This window comes from Pantherophis guttatus, chromosome 7 (assembly GCF_059756535.1).
Source record: "Pantherophis guttatus breed Tessera chromosome 7, ASM5975653v1, whole genome shotgun sequence".
NCBI lineage: Eukaryota > Metazoa > Chordata > Lepidosauria > Squamata > Colubridae > Pantherophis > Pantherophis guttatus.
The window spans coordinates 9,778,302-9,792,720 of record NC_142069.1 but is presented as its reverse complement, the minus strand read 5'-3'; positions in this window follow the sequence as shown (position 1 = coordinate 9,792,720).

The following is a 14,419-nucleotide window of genomic DNA, read 5'->3' as shown; positions in this document are numbered from 1 at the left end:
TGGTATTCAAAAAAAATTAATAATAATAATAATAATAAATTTACTGCCTAAGGCATGCTAATATGTCAGAGAAACTTTTGGTGTACTGCCTTATTCTTATTTGGTGAAGAATATCCCGCTGTCTTTATATTTAAAATAAAAGCTAGAACGGATGGATTCCCAGCGCACTTAACCACTTCACCAACTGGTTCTTTTAAAAACTAAAAGTCCTTTATTTACATTTTCTAAAGGATGGGCAAACAGGCATTCTTCCTTTCTTGATGCCTGCTGTGCTTAAATGTAGTTAAGGCATGATTCAATTACATCACAAATTTATTCCACTAAAAAGCTTCTGTTTAATTTTTTTCCCCCTTTCCAGTTATATTCTTGTTCTTTTATAGCTTTTCCTTACTCTAATATATTAGGAAATCCTCATATTTTTGTAGGCTGCATATTCTTATCCAGATTTATACCGCATACACTGGAAAAATAGAGATAATCTCGTTAATAAAGTATAATGCAATATCCATTAGTCCAATAGGAAGTAACATTCTGAGTTTATTAGCTCATATTAGCAAACACAGCTTGCATTAAAAGCCATTCCGGTTTGGTTTTGTAATAAAAGAACAATAGTTTGGCGCTTTAAAAAAAAACATGTTTGAATTTCTTGCATTAGCTAAGAGATGGAACCAAATTAATTATAAACAGGACAGGGGAAATTAATTGCTAAAGTAGACTGAATTTTGGAATGTTTTCTATGGAAATGTGAAATTAACTTTAAAAGGGTAAGGTAAAGGTTCCCCTCGCACATATGTGCTAGTCGTTTCTGACTCTAGGGGGCAGTGCTCATCTCCGTTACAAAGCCGCAGAGCCAGCGCTGTCCGAAGACGTCTCCATGGTCATGTGGCTGGCATGACTCAACGCCAAAGGCGCACGGAACGCTGTTACCTTCCCACCAAAGGTGGTCCCTATTTTTCTACTTGCATTTTTTACCTGCTTTCGAACTGCTAGGTTGGCAGAAGCTGGGACAAGTAACGGGAGCTCACCCCATTATGTGGCAGTAGGGATTCGAACTGCTGAGCTGCTGACCTTTCGATCGACAAGCTCAACGTCTTAGCCACTGAGCCAAGAGAGTGAGTGAACATAAAAGGTGATTCAATCAAATCATCCCGTTGAACTGAACCTTCAAATCAATTGATCAAACCTTAGCAAAGTTTTAGAAAGATTTTTAGATGATTGAGGCCGTTCTCCGTTCAAACAGTGTTTTTCAAACTTGGTAAATTTTAAGCTGTGTAGAATCCCCCCAAATTCCCCAGCCAGCAGTAGCAAGACTAATACAAATACTCCTCAACTTACAACCATTACGGAATCCCAAATTTCTGTTGCTAAGTGAGACAGTTAATTCAGCGAGTTTTGCCCCATTTTTATGACCTTCCTTGCGATGGTTCTTAAGTGAACTACTGCGGTTGTTAAGTTAGTAACACGGTTGTTAAGTGAATATGGTTTTCCCATTGACTTTGCTTGTCAGAAGGTCGCAAAAGGGATCACGTGACACACACACACACCCCAGGATACTGAAACCATCATAAATATGAGTCAAAGAATCTTCTTTCTGCGCCATCTCAGAAAGCTCAAACTGCCCAAGGAGCTGCTGATCCAGTTCTACAGAGGAATGATTGAGTCTCTCATCTGCACCTCCATAACTGTCTGGTTTGACTCTGCAACCCAACAAGACAGACACAGACTTCAGAGGACAATTAGAATTGCAGAAAAAACAATGGCTACCAACCTGCCTTCCATTGAGGACCTGTATACTGCACGAGTCAAAAAGAGGGCTGTGAAAATATTTACAGACCCCTCGCATCCTGGACATAAACTGTTTCAACTCCTACCCTCAAAATGATGCTATAGGGCACTGCACACCAGAACAACTAGACACAAGGACAGTTTTTTCCCCGAACGCCATCACTCTGCTAAACAAATAATCCCCTCAACACTGTCAAACTATTCACTAAGTCTGCATTATTATTACTATTAGTCTTCTCTCCGTTCCTATCACCCATCTCCTCCCACTTATGACTGTATGACTGAAACTTGTTGTTTATATTCTTACGATTTATAGTGATTGTTTCCTGGTATGATTTGATTGCTTATTTGTACCCTATGACTATCATTAAATGTTGTACTTTATGATTCTTGACAAATGGATCTTGTCTTTTTATGTACACTGAGAGCCGATGCACCAAAGACAAATTCCTTGTGTGTCCAATCACACTTGGCCAATAAAAATTCTATTCAATTCTATTCTAATTAGATTTAGAACCGGAACTCTTCCTATTGGGGATCTTCAAAAAAATATATGTGAAGAACACAAAATATCTAGTACTACACATACTAACCGCTGCCAGGATTGCCTTCGCTCAATATTGGAAACAACCATGCACACCCGCAGACAAACTTGTTATACAAAAGATCATGAATTGCGCGGAAATGGACAAATTAACGCTGAGTTTAAAAGATAAAGAGGCATCGATATTTTATAACGTGTGGGAACAGTGGTATAACTGAATAGAACGGAGATAGATTAAAGATAGATAGTTATTAAGTATAAGTAAAAGAAAAAATATGAATGTAAATACGCACAATTTTTGTAAATAATGCACGAATTATTGTCACAAGAAAAACACCACAAATAGCTGTTGTTGAGTGATATAATTTTTATGTTTTTAATGTAATAAAAGTTTAACAAAGTGTTTTTTTTAAAAAATTCTATTCTATTCTATTCTATTCTATTCTATTCTATTCTATTCTATTTTATTCTATTCTGTAAATTTTAAATAAGCTTTTCCTGGGCAACTTTCCCTTAAAATAGAAATTTTCTCTCATTTATAGAAAATGAAATATCATTTCTGAGAAGAGCATTACGTTGAAGGTAAAGCTTAACAAAGGCGATGACATAGGACAGCTGACCTTTGAGCTGGCTGAGGAATTCTGGGAGTTGAAGTCCACAAGTCTTAAAGTTGCCAAGGTTGGAGATCCCTGCTCTAACTGATCTCCATTCTCTAAATCCTTCCTATTTTGTAGTACTGAACACAGTACTTGCACAAGGCTCTGTCTAAAGGAGATCTCAGTGTCAAAAGGCTAAACCTTCAGCTTTGGCACCTGAGAATTGGGTAACAAAATTCCATGGCGCGAGCTGCATTCCATGTATTCTTGAAAGGCTAATTCAAAGTTTGGCTTGAAAGTAAGCTTGCCCCACTAAACTTTGTGTAATAAGATTTAAAATCTCCTCAAACTTGCTTTTGGGGAACAACAGGACAAACATATTAATTTCAAAAGGATTATAATCAAAATTCTGCTGGGAGAGTAATTCGGCTCGTCTAATGATGTCAGATAAGTCAGAGCTACAGAGCTTAAACCCTGGAAGCCAAATTTTGATAGCAAAGAGGTTCTTCTAAAGAAAAAATTGCTTATGGCAGCATAAGGAGTGAACAGGTTGGATCTTCAGAACTTCCAGGGAATAGCTTTGGAACACCCGTCCTAACTGGTGCTTTGTAATTCACCTACCATGGCAGCCTTTTTATGAATAACCCAAATTCCAAATTCCAGATGTGCCCCCAGTTCAAAGAGGTTGCCAACGATAGGTAGGTTTCCCATGTGGGTGAATTGTTCTGAGAATCCTTTAGTAGGCTTACTAAAGGATCACTGCAAAAGTAAATACAGGGATACTTAAGGAACATCATCCTTATGTACGTGATGTCAGCACGTCAAGATGCATTTATCCTAGTGCTGACATGAGGAGAAGAACGCAAGTGTCTGCAACGGGACAGTTGCCTTTCACCTACTTATTTTAGCTGGAGATAATGTCCCCTAGGAGATGGATGGGAGGGGGGAAATTCTTTGAATTGGAGCAGTAGATTAGGGGTGAATGATTGGGAAGATGGCCAATGAATGCAGAGGAGTGGGGGAAGGAAGAGGAGGGATTTTGGGTCAGCACGTCAGTGCTGGCTGCATGGAGTCAGTGTAAAAGTTGCCGTGCTAAATAAAATGGAAGTTTGTTTCAAAAAATACTTTGTTTGAAACACAATTTATTTGAAGACGGCCTGAAAACCTGACACGTTTCCTGTTTTGTTGACCTAATTCACCCTCTTCTTTTCTACTTTTACTTATTCTTCACCTATCGTGGCTTTTTCCATATTCAGACTCTAGAAAAAGTGCAGAGAAGAGCAACCAAGATGATTAGGGGACTGGAGGCTAAAACCGAAGAACGGTTGCAGGAACTGGGCATGACTAGTCCAGTGGTGAAATCCAAATTTTTTTACTACCAGTTCTGTGGGTGTGGTTTGGTGGGCGTGGCAGGGAAGGATACTGTAAAATCTCCATTCCCACCCCATTCCAGGGGAAGGATACTGTAAAATCCCTATTCCCTCCCCACTCCTGAGGGAAGGATATTGCAAAATCTCCATTCCCACCCCACTCTGGGGCCAGCCAGAGGTGGTATTTGCCAGTTCTCTGAACTACTCAAAATTTCCACTACCGCTTCTCCAAATTGCTCAAAATTTCCGCTACCGGTTCTCCAGAACCTGTCAGAATCTGTTGGATTTCACCCCTGGGCTAGTCTAGTGAAGTGAAGGACCAGGGGAGACATGATAGCAATGTTCCATATTTGAGGGGCTGCCACAAAGAAGAGAGGGGTCCAAGCTATTTTCCAAAGCACCCGAAGGCCAGACAAGGAATAATGGATGGAAACTGAACAAGGAGAGATTCAACCTGGAAATAAGAAATTTTCTGACAGTGAGAGCAATCAACCCATGGAACTGAAGTTGCCTTCGGAAATTGTGGGAGCTTCATTACTGGAGGTTTTCAGAAGAGACTGGACTGCCATTTGTCAGAATAGGGTCTCCTACTTGGCTGAGGGCGTTGGACTAGATGATCTACAAGATCCCTTCCAACTCTGTTAATCTGTTATTCTATTTTGTCTGTTATGGTGAGCTGCCCAAAGTCATTCTGGAATTGGGTGGCACTTTAATTGAATAAATCTATTGTCAACTTGCAAAACTTTCAAGTTGCCATGAGCAGGAGGGAGGGAGAACAGATAGAGCTGATTGATTTCCCTAACTGAAGTGCATTCCATACATTCTTCCTGACCGCAATCAGAAGGAGGGTGTTGGATTTCACAGCCAGCCAAAGTGGTTAATTGGAGATGTGATTTATGACATGGCCAGAGAGGAGGGGAGAGACAGGGTCATAGGGGAACGTAAATCTATGTGGGATTAGTTCTAACTGCATCCGAATATTGCCGAAATGGTGCTCCTAATAAATGACTGTATTTCTTTTGAAGTTCGGCTCATGGCTCATGAATTAATTAGGGCATCTTTCGGAAACTTCACATCTATATTATGAATTATGATCCTCTGTGTTTAGAATGTAATTTATTTTGTCTGTTATATTGTAAGCCACCCAGGATGGTTTTGGAGTCAGGTGGCACCTAAATAAAAATAGATTGTTTAAATTATTAATTATTATCCTGTGTGTTTAAGATGTATTACACATGTGTTCAGAAACGACAGCCTTTTTCATCAGTTCTTTTAAAATAACTATCTGAAGCCTGTACATTATTTCCCCCCCCCTTTTTTCTCAATCCACCCTGAAGTCTATTAATGTGACCAAATAGCGTTGGCTGCCTGTCTGAAGTGAAGAGCTGAAGAAAGCTAAAAGATTATTAATAACTGTGATTAGAGAAAAAGCAAAAACAAGCAAACAAATAAAAAACAGGCAGCTTGGTCTAGTAGTGGTTAAGGCACCAGGCTGGAAACCAGGAGATTGTGAGATTATCCATAAACGTATTTAATTGTAGGACAAAAGATCAGCGGTATGAACTACGAGGCAGGAAATGCCTCAGAAAATGCCTCAGAAAACAGCCAGCAGATGAGAGAGGCCTGTTAATAAATGGAGGCAGAGAGTGAAGTACAACTGGCAGATGCCATGTGCCAACTTGAAGGGAAGCTATATTGAATCGATAACATTTGAACACTAGGCAGAGGGCTGCATAATTGTACAAAACAATGAGAGTGTCAGAGTCAGGGTGTTGAGCAAAGGCCAAATATAAGCAATTGATACAAAAGGTTCTTGGCCACTCTCTTCCCCTCCATGCCAGTGTTAAAAATCCATGTGTCATAAAGTGGCACCATTTATTTGCGTTTAGTTGAGCCAATTCAGCATCAATAAAGCAATTGGATGGCGATCAACAGATCTATTTGAGGGAATTTAAAAACAGATAAACAATGAATAGAAAAGCAATTGGGTCATTAGATTTTTTTTTTTTAAAAAAACAACCAAACAAAAATATATTTTTATTATCCATTTCCCCCCATTTTAAATGGATCTGGCTCCGTGCCTCCGTTTTAGCTGGCAGAAGAGAAACATTTTATTTTATAACATCTAATATGCATTGCATCCGACCAGAGATGCAACTGAAAAACATTCCCAATTTTTTTACCCAGGGTAGAAGCTAGTGCAAAAAACCTGGAATCAAAATAGTCTATAACAGTGTTTCTCAAAGTTGACAACTTTAAGATGTGGGGACTTCAATTCCCAGAATTCCCCAGCATGCTGGCTGGAGAATTCTGGGAGTTGAAGTCCATACATCTTAAAGTTGTCAACTTTGAGAAACACTGAATTAAAAGGTAAATTGGAAACCAACAAAAAATAAAGCATGTTTAAATTGTGATTCTCCATGGGTTAAAAATATCCTCATTAGGCATATTACTTTATACAACGAATACAGCTGGATTTTTATTGCATTAGCACAGAGGGACCACTATTTTCATATATACAAAAAATACGTACATACACATATTTTCAACTTCCAGCCTCCAATTTCAGGATCTCTCTCTCTGTCTCTCTTTGCTCTCCCTCTCCCTCTCTCTTTCTCTGTGTCTGTCTGTCTGTCTGTCTGTCTCTCTTTCTCTGTGCCTGCCTGTCTGTCTGTCTGTGTCTGTCTGTCTCTTTCTGTCTCTCTCTCTCTTTCTATGCCTCACTCTCTCTGCCTCATTGTCTATGTCTCTCTCTCTGTGTGTGTATACCTCACACTCTCTCACACTTTCTCTGTCTTTTTCTGTTTCTCTCTATCTCTCTATCTCTCTCTGTGTGTGTCTCTGTCTCTCTGTTTATGCTCTTTCTCTGTGTTTCTCTCTACCTCACTCTCTCTCTCTGTATCTCTCTCTTTCTGTGTGTATGTGTGTCTCTGTCTCTCTCTCTCTCTTTGTGTGTGTCTCTCTCTCTGTCTCAATCTCTGAATCACGGGGAGAAGGGAGGGAGGGAGGGAGGGAGGGAGGAAGGAAGGAAGGAAGGAAGGAAGGAAGGAAAGAAGGAAGGAAGGAAGGAAGGAAGGAGAGGGAGAGGGAGGGGAGGGGGAGGGGGAGGGAAGGAGAAAAAAGAAAGGCAGGAAGAAAGACAGGAGGAAAGGGGAGTAGAGGGAGAGAGAAGGAAGGAGGAAAGAAGGAAGGAAGGAAGAAAGAAAGAAAGAAAGGAGGGAGGGAGGGAGGGAAGGGAGGGAGGAAGGAAGGAAGAAGAGGGCGAGGGGGGAGGAGAGGGAGGGAGGGAGGGAAGGAGGGGGAGAGAGGGAAGGAGGGAGAAAAAAGAAAGGCAGGAAGAAAGGCAGGAAGGAAAAGAAAGGAAAGGAAAGAAGGAAGAAATGAAGAAGGAAGGAAGGAAGGAAGGAAGGAAGGAAGGAAGGAAGGAAGGAAGGAAGGAAGGAAGGGAAATCCTAATGCAAGAAATGAAATAAAATAACACCCCCAGAATCTTGAACAACTGAAAGATGTCTACAACCTTGCTTAGAACTCAGCCTCCCTACCAAAATATCATTTGTTCCATCTTGAAATTTGTTGACGTGAACACCACATCAAGAATAAGATTCTCCCCCTGAGGTGGAGAAAGTGAGGTTAAGTTAAGCTATCTTGGATAAAGATATATCAGTTGTGTCACATTCTTCCCCTCATCATTGACATGAAAACTGAAGTCCTCTGGAACACAGCCCCTTGGCGACACGAAACACGAATTGACAGATGTGAGGTCCAGCAGCGTAGTTAGGAGAAGTTTGCTCAGAATATGCTCATGTCGTACGGAATATCATGTTTGATATTCATTGCCTGTGATAAGCCCACATACAATGAACTTTTGGGCTGGAGATAAATGCATTTGGACACCAATATGGATTCATTTATCCCATTTCAGCATGAACAATCGTGCCTTTCTCAGAGGTCAATCACTATAATAATATTTTTGATCTTATTTGCATCGGCACCTCTTGGAATACGGGAAACAGAAAATGAAGGCCCCTGCTTGATGGTTTTGTCATTTCTGGCACCAAGATCCAGCTGCAATGGAAGCATTGGATTGCCTCCGGTTCGCAGCGGTTCTATAGAACCGGTAGTAAAACCGGCGGGAGGCTCCGCCCACCGACCCCGACGTCATCAGAATGCTTCTGCACATGCCATGTCGCCCGGCATGCACAGCCTTGCCTGTTTGTCTTCCAGGTTTCTGGCGTGCATGCACACGCGATGATCATCTGTCCTTTGTGTGTGCAGCAGTGCCAAAAATAGGTGTGTGCATGCTCACTGGTCAGCTGATTGTTGGGTGCGCATGCGTGCCAGAATTCAGAAGTTTGGTTTTTCCAGAGTGCAATCCCTTCACGTGCGCAACAGTGCCAAAAACCGGCCTGTTCATGCGCACCAGCCAGCTGATCGTCGGGCACACATGTGTGCTAGAATCTGGAACTTCGGTTTTCCCGGAGCACAGCCCCGATGAGCACACACGCCAGAGGTGGTTTTCAGCAGGTTCTGACCAGTTCTGGAGAACCAGTAGCGGAAATTTTGAGTAGTTTGGAGAACCGGTAGTAAAATTGTGACTGGCCCCATCCCCATCTATTGTCTGCCTCCCAAGTCCCAGCTGATCGGGAGGAAATGGGGATTTTGCAGTAACCTTCTCCTGGATTATTATTATTATTATTATTATTATTATTATTATTATTATTAATTAATTAATTAATTAATTTATATACCGCCCTACTCCTGAAGGACTCAGGGCAGTGAACAGCCGAATAAAATACATATAATATAAATGTTAAAAAAAACATTAAAATACAATTAAATAATTGGCCCGGAAAACGAAATTTAAAACACCCCAAATTCATAAGACAAGTTTAAAATTTAAAAATTTTAAAAAAAATTAAAAACAATTTAAAAGAGAGGTTAGGCCAGGCCAGCCTGCTGAAATAGAAATGTTTTGATGGTACGGCGGAAAGCGCGTAGGTCCGGGATCCTCCGTATCTCCGGGGGGAGCTAGTTCCACATGACGGGTGCCCCCACAGAGAAGGCTCTCCCCCTGGGGGCCGCCAGTCGACACTGTTTGGCCGAATGGGAGGGAATGGAGATTTTACAGTATCCTTCCCCTGCCATGCCCACCAAGCCATGCCACGCCCACCAAGCCACGCCCACAGAACCGGTAGTAAAAAAATTTGAAACCCACCACTGGCACACGCGTGACATTTCCTCATAACCTTTTCAGCACTCAGTGCCAAAAAGGTTCGCCATCACTGGTTTATACCATTTGAAATGCCTCCAGGTTTACTGCATAAGAAAGTAGGGAAAGAACAGGAAAGTAGGTTAATTTTTTTTTTCTTTAAGCTGACTTCTATAAAAACTTTAAAAGAAGCCTTTTTAATTATGAACCTTGAAATGTTCCAATCACTTACTGCACCCATAAACTGAAACTAAGGGTACTAACTCACCCGATCCTTTAGTTAAAGGAGGAATTTTTTTACAGCAGAAGATACCTTTAGACTACGTTGAATTATTATAGACATTACTTAACACTATTAAAATGTCAATTTAGGATCTCTGTATATCAGCCTCATTAGTTCACTTTCAAGACTTCTACTAAAGATGCATCCTCTATGCTTTATGCATCCTGTAAAATGCCCAGAAGTACAAACAACATTAAGTTGTTTAATTGTCAGTAGGACACATTGCAAAATGAGGATTGTTCTGTGAGGCATCCTGTACAAAAAAAAAGACAAACCGTGAGACAGATTTAGGAGTTCCGTTCTACATTTGACACAAAGGATAAGATGAAGTTTGCATGTTACTCATCTCTGTTTCTCCCTGGACTCCAGAGAGGTCTGGTTCCTAACAAGCAATCATAAATCGCAGAATGTGAGGTTACCCTTGAGATTTTCAAATGGCCTGCGGATGGCATGCAATCTATCTCAGGGAACTTGATTTAGGGGCATGAGGGACCATCCGCGACAATACTTAGCATTGTTTTTTAAGCTGCTGTGAAATCAATTAGAGCGGTTGGGAGGGGCTCTACACTGCCTTCCCACTCTCCATTGCTCATTCAAGCTTGCTTGTCTAAAGTGGAGGGGGGGATAGAAGCAGACAGTAAAGTGCTCTAGCAGAACAAAAGGGAATTGCCTGGATTGACTCCTTCTTAGCTATCTCAAAAGCTGGGAGATCATTCCTTATACAAACACACAAGGAAAAACTGGATTGTAACCGCTAGACAAATCCAGACATATATGTGTGTGTGTGTGTGTGTGTGTTTCAAGGGAGAATGAATGTATTTTATTTTAATTTAATTTAATTTAATTTAATATCAAATTTATATACTGCCCTTCTCCCTGAGGACTCAGGGCGGTGTACAGCCAAAGTAAAAATATAAACTACGAACATTAAAATACAATTAAAAAGATATATATATATTTGGCCCCATAATTAAAAGCAATGACAAAACAATTAAAAACATTTAAAAAGAAGTGTTAGGCCAGCCCGGCTTGCTGAAAAAAGAAAGTTTTAAGGGCACGGTGGAAGGCACCGAGGTCTTGGATTCTCCTTATCTCTGGGGGCAGCTGGTTCCAGAGGGTAGGTGCCCCCACAGAGAAGGCCCTCCCCCTGGGGGTCACCAGCCTACATTGTTTGGCCGATGGCACCCTGAGGAGGCCCTCTCTGTGGGAGCGCACAGGTCGAGGGGAGGCCGTCGGTAGCAGCAGGCGGTCTCGAAGATATCCAGGTCCTATGCCATGGAGCGCTTTAAAGGTGATAACCAACACCTTTATGAATGAATGAAGACGTTTTCACTTTAATTAAACAGATGGAACTTTATTGTAGTGTAGGAAGTTAGCACCTACCCCTCACCTAGAAGAATGAAATATTTTAGGAAATATTAAAAAGGCAGAATATTATATTTCCCTGGATGAGAAATGGAGAAACGTGTTTTAAAGACAAAGCATCTTCCTGCCTCCCCCCACCTTTGTCAATGGACCATCATCTGCAACACAATAGGACCCATCTAGCAACAGAAACTCACCACATGGCACCTGGGAAGATTACATCAACCATCAAGGCTAACTAAGACCCCCATCCCCTGGGAGTCTGACAACCAATCAGGATACTCGTCCTGTGCCCCAGGAAGTTCAGAGCCCAGAGAGAGCATAAAAACCCAGGAACTCTCAGTATCTCTTCCCTTTTCTGTTCAGGAACTCAAGCCATGTGATCCTGTCCACCATTAAACCATCTTTCCACGCAGTCTCCATGTTTCCAGTGTCTTTTTCCCCACTTGGAGCTGAACCCAGATGGATATTTCTTCCAACAGTAGACAAACTGCAGTCTTCCGTATGTTTATTTTTTTGGGCAAAACTGCAGCCATTTCAATGAGATCTTAATTATTGATTCCATATCTGTCTTGCTTTTCTTCTGGAGTTCAGACATGGTAGGTTCCACTTCACTGGATCTCTTCAAGACATGCCTAGCCATCCTAAATTACTTTAATTTGGATTGCTGCGCTCAACAGAAGGCTGGCCTTGATGACCTATGTGCCATCTTCTAATGCTGTGATTCTCTACTTCTCTTCCGTTTCTCTTTCTTCCTCTGTTTTTTTCTGCCAATAACTCAGTGAGGAAGTGAACGCTGCAAAATAGATTAGATCCAAACCCCCTTAAGAGACAACTTCATTGTCAAGTAAAGAGGATTTGAAACTACTCCCTTTAAGAATGCAGAGAATTCAAGACTGCTGCCTGAATATCAGTGAAAGAATATCCTTTCCATTCACTACTGTGTTTCCCCGAAAATAAGAGCCTGTCTTATATTTTTTTGAACCCTGAAGTAAGTGCTTGGTGTCAGCACTTCAAGCTGCATTTACTCTAGTGCTGACATAAGAAGGAGAAGTGGAGGCATCTGGAAAGGGACATTTGACTTTTCACCTACTTATTTTCCCTGGAGATAATATCCCCTAGGAGATGGGATGGGAGGGGGGAAATTCCTTTGAGCTGGAGCAGTAGATTAGGGGTAGAATGACTTGGAAGATGGCCAATGAGTGCAGGGGAGTGGGGAACGGAAAGGGAGGGTTTTGGGTCTGGAAGTCAGTGTTGGCTTCGCTGAAGTCGGATTTAGAAAGTCGTGCTTAATAAATAGGAGTTTTTCTTCAAAGACTTTGTTTGAAATGCAATTTATTTGAGACGACCTCGAAACCTGACACTTGGCCTTATTGCCATGCACTCAAAGTCCCGATTGGGCTTATTATCAGGGGATGTCTTATTTGGGGGAAAACTGGGTATTATGTTGGAGAAATGTCTCAGATGCATATCAGTTAAAGAGTCATTCCCTTAAATTTATGTTTAAATGGAAGATTGGATTCATATTCTAATATAGAAGATTCTCAAAGTGAATGTAAAGATAAAACCAGAAACTTTTCTCTTGGGTTTAATAGAAAAAGACTTGGGGGGGTGGGGGGAGCAGTGGTGAAATCCAAATTTTTTTACTACCAGGTTCTGTGGCTTGGTGAGCATGGTGTGGCTTGGTGGGCTTGGCAGGGGAAGGATACTGCAAAATCTCCATTCCCATCCCACTCCAGGGGAAGAATACTGCAAAATCCCCATTCCCTCCCCACTCCTGGGGGAAGGATATTGCAAAATCTCCATTCCCACCTCACTCTGGGGCCAGCCAGCGGTGGTATTTGCCAGTTCTCCGAACTACTCAAAATTTCCACTACCAGTTCTCCAGAACCTGTCAGAACCTGCTGGATTTCACCCCCTGGGGGGGTGGAATTGTCATATGTTGATGGCAGCAAGATTACTTTATACACAAAAATTGGAAGGACGCTTTAATCCCTACAATGGATGAATGGTTGCAAAAATTGATGGAGTTAGCAAAGATGGCTAAACTGACTGTTTTGATTAAAAAAAAAACAACCCAAAAATACTTTTGTTTCTACTTGGAAACCACATCTGGACTTTGTGCTTGAGGTGGGAAAAAAATAAAACTTTGATTTTGTGTTTTACTGATTAGATAGATTTGTTGTTATAGAAACTAGTTTATAGTATTATGTAAAAGTAAAAAGTTGAGGTGCAAAGATTATACAATTGAATAAAATAGAATAACAGACTGGAAGGGACCTTGGAGGTCTTCTAGTCCAACCCCCTGCTCAGGCAGGAAACCTTATACCATTTCAGAAAAATGGTTGTCCAATCTCTTCTTAAAAGCTTCCAGTGTTGGAGAATTCACAACTTCTGGAGGCAAGTTGTTCCATTGATTCATTGTTCCAACTGTCAGGAAATTTCTCCTTAGTTCTAAGTTGCTTCTCTCCTTGATTAGTTTCCACCCATTGCTTCTTGTCCTGCCCTCAGGTGCTTTGGAGAATAGCTTGACTCCCTCTTCTTTGTGGCAGCCCCTGAGAGATAGGAACACTGCTATCATTAACAGATTAACAGAATAGGAAGGGACCTTGTTAGGTCATCTAGTCCAACCCCCCGCTCAACCAGGAGACCCTACACCATTTCTGACAAATGGCAGTCCAATCTTTTCTTGAAAGTTTCAAGTGATGAAGCTCCCACCACTTCTGAAGGCAACTTCTGTTCCATTGGTTGATTGTTCTCACTGTCAGAAAGTTCCTCCTCATTTCTAGGTTGAATCTCTCCTTGGTCAGTTTCCATCCATTGTTCCTTGTCTGGCCTTCGGGTGCTTTGGAAAACAGCTTGACCCCTTCCTCTCTTTGGCAGCCCCTCAAATATTGAAAGACTGCTATCCTGTCTCCCCTGGTCCTTCTTTTCACTAGACTATCCAGGCCCAGTTCATGTAACCGTTCTTCATATGTTTTAGCCTCCAGTCCCCTAATCATCCTGGTTGCTCTCCTCTGCACTTTTTCTAGAGTCTCAACATCTTTTTTATAGTGTCATGACCAAAACTGGATGCAGTATTCAAGATGTGGCCTTATTAAGGCTTTATAGAGTGGCATTAGTATAAGGTGACCAGATGTCCCGCTTTTGGCGGGACAGTCCCGCTTTTGAGCAATTTGTCCCGCGTCCCGCGGCGTTTTAAAAAAGTCCCGATTTTTCATTCTGCTCCTGACTCCCGGCTGCCTCCTGAATCCCCGCTGATGGCTA